This window comes from Amblyomma maculatum, chromosome 3 (assembly GCF_055883805.1).
Source record: "Amblyomma maculatum isolate TAMU_Amacu chromosome 3, ASM5588380v1, whole genome shotgun sequence".
In the NCBI taxonomy this organism is placed as follows: Eukaryota; Metazoa; Arthropoda; class Arachnida; order Ixodida; family Ixodidae; genus Amblyomma; species Amblyomma maculatum.
The window spans coordinates 123,088,648-123,096,225 of NC_139346.1; the positions used below are offsets into that span (position 1 = coordinate 123,088,648).

Here is a 7,578-nt window from a genome sequence, read left to right on the forward strand (position 1 = left end):
ACCAGTAATGTACTGAGGCAACGAAACCTCCATAACATTGGCCGGGGTATCACTTTGCGTTCTGCACATTTATTCATCATCGGCCGGACAGTACCCACTGCAGGGCGAAGACCTCTCCCACATTCCTCAAATTAATCCAGCGCGGTGTATCTGCATCCACTTGACCACTGTGAGCTTAACCTCATCCACGCACTTAATTTTTTGCCAACCCATTCTACCCTTTACTTTCTTTGTAATCCTGTTTGTCACCCTAAGCGACCATCTGTTATCCTCTCTTCGCAATACATGCCCTGCTTGGGCCAATTTCTTCTTGATTTCCGCTAGAAGGTCAGTAACTTGAGTTATTTCTTAAAACCACTCTGCACTATCGGTTCTTGCCTCCGGGCTTGTCAACAACTATGGCTAGAAAGTATCGTTGAATGGAACCTAAACAGGGCAACGGTAGGAAGGAACACTAGTTCAAGCATGTAGGATTAAGGCGGTTGAAGCAGCAGGTCGAGTCTTTATTCCACGACCCCTTTTTATTGTGCTTTCATCTGATCGCTAAACAAATTTAATGGTTTTGCGCTTCCGCAGAACGAAAGATTGTGCACCATGGACTGTCCTTTATGGATTAACCCCTGAGGTATCGAGACCACTCTGATGAAGTCTCATTGCGACGTCGCGCGCGCCATGATGGACGCATGATAACACAGCAGAAAAACATCACACAGCCGTGAAAGCGAAGCGCGCCGGTCAGCTGCTCTTGCCGATGCATTAGACTACAAAGTAGTCGCCGCAGCTTGACATCGCAAGTGTTACAAAAGACACTTTCACGCGCTGTGCGTCGCCGTTTTCAGCAACTGCCATCCATGTGCAAGAAAGGTGGGAAATAACTTCCGCGAAGGGGCGCTGCGGGTCATTGATGCGCACGCCCTACAATGTTGCTCCGTAAAGATAGCGCGCGCACCGAGGCACCCGGCACTCAGCTACAAAAGGGAGTTAACTAAGATGATGATGCATGCTTAGCGTGTGGTAAATCCGTAGAAACAATTTAACATCTGGTACTAGAATGTCGTGGTAGTCATCCGGATATCAATGCAGACAGCTGCTCTCCCTGAGGCCCTAGGGTTTAACGGTAGCAGTGGTCAGCTGAATAAATCTGCGGTGGCAATTCGCAAAAAATTCCAATAGCACTGTGGAATCTACGCTCTACACTAGAGAAATGCGAAAGCCTGAGAGTTGTTGGTGCGCACGGTACATCACGTTTCCTCTCATTATCGTTATCAATTAACTGTACTGGCATCATTGTTAATGTCATCATTGTCATTATCACGAACTGCAGCGCCATTGTCATCGCTACTGTCATCTTCAAGGCTGTGGAGACAACCAAACGACGCCTTAGGAACTGGATAAGGCATACTAGATAAATAGTGTTGGTGGCGTTGCTCCAGGGCGGGACAGACTCCGTCACAGTAGCGAATTGACTTGGCTATAGGGCCTGTCTGGTCCACCTGGTAAAAAAGAGAAGCCTCAGTACCAATCCAATAAACAAGGAGAATTATAATGTGCGTTTCACGATCCCGGGCGTAGTGAAGTTTGTTAAAGTGCTCGGTTGGGGATCTAAGGGATGGAGGTTCGATTCCCTGCGGCAACAGGATTGTATTTTTCTGACCATGTCATGACTGACAGTATAGTGTTTGTTAAAATGCTCGGTTGGGGATCTAAGGGATGGAGGTTCGATTCCCTGCGGCGACAGGATTGTATTTTTCTGACCATGCCATGACTGACAGTATAGTGTGACCGGATGAAAGGGCGGTGACAGTATGAATCCCAAAGGCTTTCTCCTTAAAAGCGATTAGACGTTTGGTTGCTGAAAAGCAGGAAGGTGACTTAAGGTACTAGGTACATAAATATTTAGGAACATAAATGGTGGTACCGTTTTATAGCAACCTTCAAGATATTTCCGAACAAAAAACGCCGAGCATGGTGGCAACTGCCACCACATTGTTTCAACGGGGCACTCCTATATTCCATCGAATCATCCTACAGAGCGCTATGGATGCCAAGATGCATGTCATGGGATGCCTCGAAAGTCAGAGAAAGCTGAGCCGAGGGTATCGGTGCCAATCAGGGCACACTACTGTGCAGCCAGCGCCCCCGTGGGGAGACTGAAAAACGCATGCGCTGAGCCGCCACCACTGAGAACTTGACTCTGCGCGCGGCCAGTTGTCTGCTCCGCTCGGTATCTGAGCAGGGATCATATTCATGTTCCTCGAAAAGCAGAAAACTAGCTCGAGCAGCTGATAACCGAACTAAGGATTAAACAGGGTAGCTGCGCAAATAGGAAGACGAAGATTTCCGCGAAGAATTTGTTTCCTTCGACTTTTCATTACATGCACTTTGAAAGAGGTCCGTTTTGTCTGGGTTCCTGGCCATGCAGGTACTCATTCAACCAAGGTGGCTGATTTCTTAGCAATATCGGCTCTTAATGCGCCGGTGACACCGCCCATCCTAACTTCAGTCTGCTGGCGATTTCATTGTTTCAGCTGTTCCAGGACATGTCAGCCAGGCTACATGATCCCTTGATTATGCCACCGATTATCAGCACTTAGTATATATTTGGATCGTCTGCTAGTGTAAATCCAGACTGTGTGAGGTATCAATGATGGTGTTGCGGTGCAGGATTTCCATTATGAATTATATCGATGAAGATGTGGGTTGACACCTACAAACGTATGTGACTCATGCGGGGAAGTTGAATCTATACAGCGATTTCTCCTCTCCTGTCGGAAGTTCGCAATTCAGAGATATATCTGGAGGCTCCTCTCGAAGTTAGGTCTCCCTTTGTCATTTCCAGTGTTATTGTCAATCGGTGCGGGCGCCAAATTATTTGCATTACGTTCAATACGCAGGATTCACCGTGATTACATAATTGCATGGTAGGTTCAATTGCCAACTCTTAAATTTCTTCGAGATCTTTGTCCCCCCAATTTATATTTGTTATTCTGCTTTAAATGGCTCTTCTGTCTTTTTTGTCAACACATTTTTCAAAATTCATTATTGGTGCTATTATTTTGTCGTAATCGCCTGTGAAAATTTTTAGGTATGCCACTCCGCCTTTGCAAATCTTCCCGTGTGAGTATGTGCCATGTTTCAACAGGCCTTCGAAGAAGAATCCACCCGCCCCCCCCCCCCCCCCCCCTCGCTTCGAAAGTCATTAGGCATGGAGGGAAAAAATCTGCCGCAGTAGTGACATGCTTCGGCTTCTAGTCAGTGACCCAAGTCGTTCAGAACCACTCATCGTTAACGCCAGTAGAACGATTTCGGGTATCATCGTCACTGCACCGAACTTCTCCGCGCCGTTGTTGGCGCGAATCAGAGGGAAAAAAGAGCAATTTGTGCCATTGTCGGAAAGACGTCCAAAACAGCTCTGAAGACATTTATTTCTGCGCCGGTAGCATCATGTGTAGTCGTGACCCGGCCGAATCGAGTCGTTAATATCGGACGGCAACGTTTAGCGCTTCGGACGTTATTGGGGATGTTTCTTAGAACGTCTTCTGCAGACTGAGTTAAGCGGGCCCCGTCTGAGTGAATGGATAGAAAGAAAAGCCGCTGACTCATAATTTATTCGATCCCCAACCCGTATTCTTAACACTCATCGTTGTCGTTTACACTCACGCCAATGAGTCTTGAAGAGGAGACTCTCTTCCATAAACAGCAGGGCCAGACATAAAGCCTTTATACCATATGTTCAAGCTTTTCTAATACCTCAGGGTCTTCCCACAAGCGTGCTTTGAAAATAATGTTCGCAGCTCTTTTTCCAGAGTCTGAAAAAGCACGCAGTGGTGACAGACTGTCGGTTAGTCTTAATTTCTCACTTTCCAGACCCAATGTAAAAACATTGCGGGGGCTAAGCCTCCTTATGCGCCGCAATGCAAAAAGCATTTCTCTCCTGCTGCTGGCCTGCTTATGCGCCTTTGTCCGCAAACCTCTTCCACGTCCGATCTGGTCGGCTTCCAGGCAGCAATCGAGCAACAGAGGGAGGTAGCAGTGCAGGGGCGCCACCGATGTAATTATGACAACATCAGGCGTGTTCCGACATGTCTCTGGATGCAGTGGCCCCACCACTGTTACTGTGGCAATGCCTGACGATGCAGTGGCGCTACTTGAGCTGGAATGACGTTATACACTGTAACAATGACTATGGCTAACCATGACTGTGACTGATTATAACTAGCGATAACCTTGGATAACCATAAATAACCATGATTATGACTAAAATGTAATCATTTCTATTACTACGCATTAGTTTGAAGATAACTAACCATTACTAACCTTAACTATGACCATGACTAATCAAATCATAATTACTATGGTTAATTATCATTGAAACTTTTTCTAATTATTATCGTTCTAAGGATGGTCGACAGGTGCGACGGACGTTTTTCAATATCACGCTTCTGGTCGAACGAAGCATGAGGCAATAAACGTTTTCGCATTACAAACTTGGAGGTTCAGCTATCCTTGAGCGAGAGCGAACACTGGCGCCGCTGCGATCGCCTCAGTCTGACGTCACGGCAAGGACTCCGCCAGCCGGGCTGCTGCTCCTCCCGGCCGATGCCGGCTCCTTTCGTTCGTTTTCGCTCTCGAATAATCGTAGAGGCTTATTGCTCAGTGCGCAGTGAAAATCACGGAAGAAAGCCGGTGTAAGCTTCCACTTTACCCAAAGTTGTTCAAAATGAAGGAGGTTAGATTGATAAAGTTAAGAATGGGGAAGCAACCGTCGGCATTGCCACTAGTGGGCAGTAAGCACTTAAAAAAGGAAGACTGTGTAGCCGGTGTACAAGATACTAGGTGAGCCGTACGTGTAGCGACGCTTTTACGGGCTGTTTGTCAACTAGCCTTTTTTTTTTTAATTATCAGTGTACAAGAACAAAGCTATTGCCAGACGCTGTTCCATCCGTCAACCTTCCCGTGCGTCCTAGCGATGCAATGCGATCGCTCCCGGGATCGACGAAGCGGCGGCGTAAGTAAATCAGCCATTGCTCAAACTTTCGTTTCCTAGATCTTTGTGTCAGTGAGTGCTCAGACATTTTGCTCAGTAGCGGAATGTCCAAGCTGAATCAACTGGAACCCTGATTAAGTTTTTGTTTAAAATGTGTCTCACGGCAGTGGTGTTCTCGTGTTCATTCATGCCGCGAAATTTTACACAATTCCGCACAGCTGTGCTGGTCTTTTTGTTTGAATGCTGATATTTTCCAAATTTTCCAAGACACGGGGCGCAGATTCAATGCAACGCATCCCTAAAAACAGCACTTCAGTAAGGGTTGTGATAGGGAATGTTTTTTTTTTTTTTTTTTTTTGTTTCGGGCTCCGTGAAGCCCTGCCTTAGATATATACGTCTCAGACTTGTGTGCTATGCAACAAGCGTGGCTTTAAAGTGCACGTGATGTGCAGCTGCTCTGCGCTTTTCTGAGGTAATGCCCAAACTTCGGTGAGGCCTTGTTTCAGTGTTTTTTGAGGTTGTAGCCTGAATCACTCTATCTGATTCTAGGTGAAAGAGGCGTTCCCGCAAAGTAGTACCAGTTCTGCGCACACGCAGAGGCTTTGACAACACACAAGAATGGGGACAGTAGTGAAAATTCGAGCGCCGTTTACCTATGGATACGCTATGCGGCCACTATTCCTTTGTGATGATTCACATTAACGTGAATGATTTTTATCAAGCATTCAGGAAAAAGAAAAACATTTAAATATCCCGCATTGTCTTTAGTTCTGACTATGAAACTGAAATACATGAGTAAGCTAGAATCGTGATAAATTATCGGCTTTTGCTTCCTCACCACTACTGTTGATCAAAACAAACAATATTTACCTTAAACAATCTCTATATTACTGCAGTAACTTCGAGTGGAGAGCTTGTTACAACATAAAAATGAAGTAATGAAACCACAAGTCATCCGTAGATACACGAGGAATATTCTTTTATCTAGCCACGTCACCAAATGTACATGAAAATACTGCATTTCAACCTTATCACTCTAAGCATTATGTTACCCTAAGAACAGAGAAGGACTGGCCTGTTTAAACAAGACCCATTTTTCATCCTCTTCACATATGGATTCAGTGAGCTGTTTGTAGTATTTAACAAAACGAAAAAGTTTTCAATGCGTGGCGAAAATTTAGTGATATCTCTGTATCTGTAAAGAGTGGTTTAATGGCATAATAATTCTGTAGTTTTTTTTTTTTTTCTCGCAAGGACCAACACACAGCGCTAACCAACTCACGGGAATTTCTGAAGGTATGTAATACAGTTTTGTACACTGCTTGCCTTTTTCACCTGCAGCTGTTTTTTTTTTCTTTTTTTTTTTTTGACAGAGCTTGCGCTTTTTTCTTTTCAGGAGTTACCGTGAAGGTTCAGAAGCTTTTCAAGGACGTTGGGATTCAGCTCAGCGCGAATGACATCTTCAAGCAAAAACAGCTAATAACGGTTGCAAAAATCATTGATGAAAGTGGTTTCGCTGCTTCACTAAGTCAGCGACTTGTTTCGCACGCTTTGTCCACATAGGAATTTATGCTCCTCAGTGAAAAAGAAGCTGGAAAGAAATTTGCAAATTAGCAGTGCCCCCAAGACATCCCATGCGCACACGGATGCGGCGCGATAGGCAGAGGCGAACGGAATGACGGAAATGTTTACGACACGGTTAATAACTCATATTGCTGACCATCAAAATGCGCGTTACTCTTGGCAAATCATGCGTAATTGCTTCTCAAAAATGCTCGACAAGTAAGATGATTCTAATAAAGTTTTAATCAGTAGCCTCTTTTAAATAAAAATCCGTGCACAAATTTCACAGCGCGCAGTCCATAATACGCGCTCTGAGCAACGTCCACAGCAAAACGGTACAAATTTATCGCGTCGCAGGCATATAGACCTATCTTCATTGTTGTATTGCATTCGTAATACAATCATGAAGATAGTGACTCCACGCACATCATCAGTTTCAAGGGACGACGCACGAAAGGCTCCTGCGGCGGCGACGGCACCAGCTGCGCCCGTCGCGGCGAGCGCTCGGGCACGCGCGAGACTTGCGCTCACCGCGACGAGCCCATGTTTCGTGTTTTGAAAGCAAGAGGAATCATAATTAAATACTTCTTTTTTCCTGACACTCGATCGGTGCTGTCTGCGTTGTTCATAATGCTGTTGTTATGAGAACAACCGAGGCCGCTGACTCTAAGCTACGCGGCAACACGGAGAAGCCAGAGCGATCGGCGCAGGCAGTCCTTGCCGTGACGTCACGTCGGGCTGACCGCCAGAGGGCGCCACTCAAACTTCTCGGGGCTAATAGCCATCGACCGCAGCAGAAGTCACTGCTCCCGCTTTGATCTTGGCTTGCTTCCGCACTTGGTAAATTTATCAGCAACTCGCTACTCTGTTCGGTAGTCTTTGAAACCTGTCTGACACGGCTGCGATCTGTCTTTTTAGAGCTGGCGTATGCGTATAGCGTATTTACTTATGAAGACGAATACGTTTATTGAACAGCGCTAGAGTGTTTTGCAGCTGTAACTTGATGAATACGGCGATGTTTACTGCAC

The 7,578-nt window shown here is 45.8% G+C and overlaps 1 long non-coding RNA gene across 1 annotated transcript; it reads left to right on the forward strand.

The window, feature by feature from the left end:
* Nucleotides 1-4,607: 4,607 nt before the first annotated feature.
* Nucleotides 4,608-7,146, forward strand: LOC146195917 (uncharacterized). The gene is made up of 4 exons (XR_014705603.1): nucleotides 4,608-4,836; nucleotides 4,906-5,008; nucleotides 6,242-6,283; nucleotides 6,384-7,146. It is a non-coding gene; the product is annotated as an uncharacterized LOC146195917 (long non-coding RNA).
* Nucleotides 7,147-7,578: the final 432 nt, after the last annotated feature.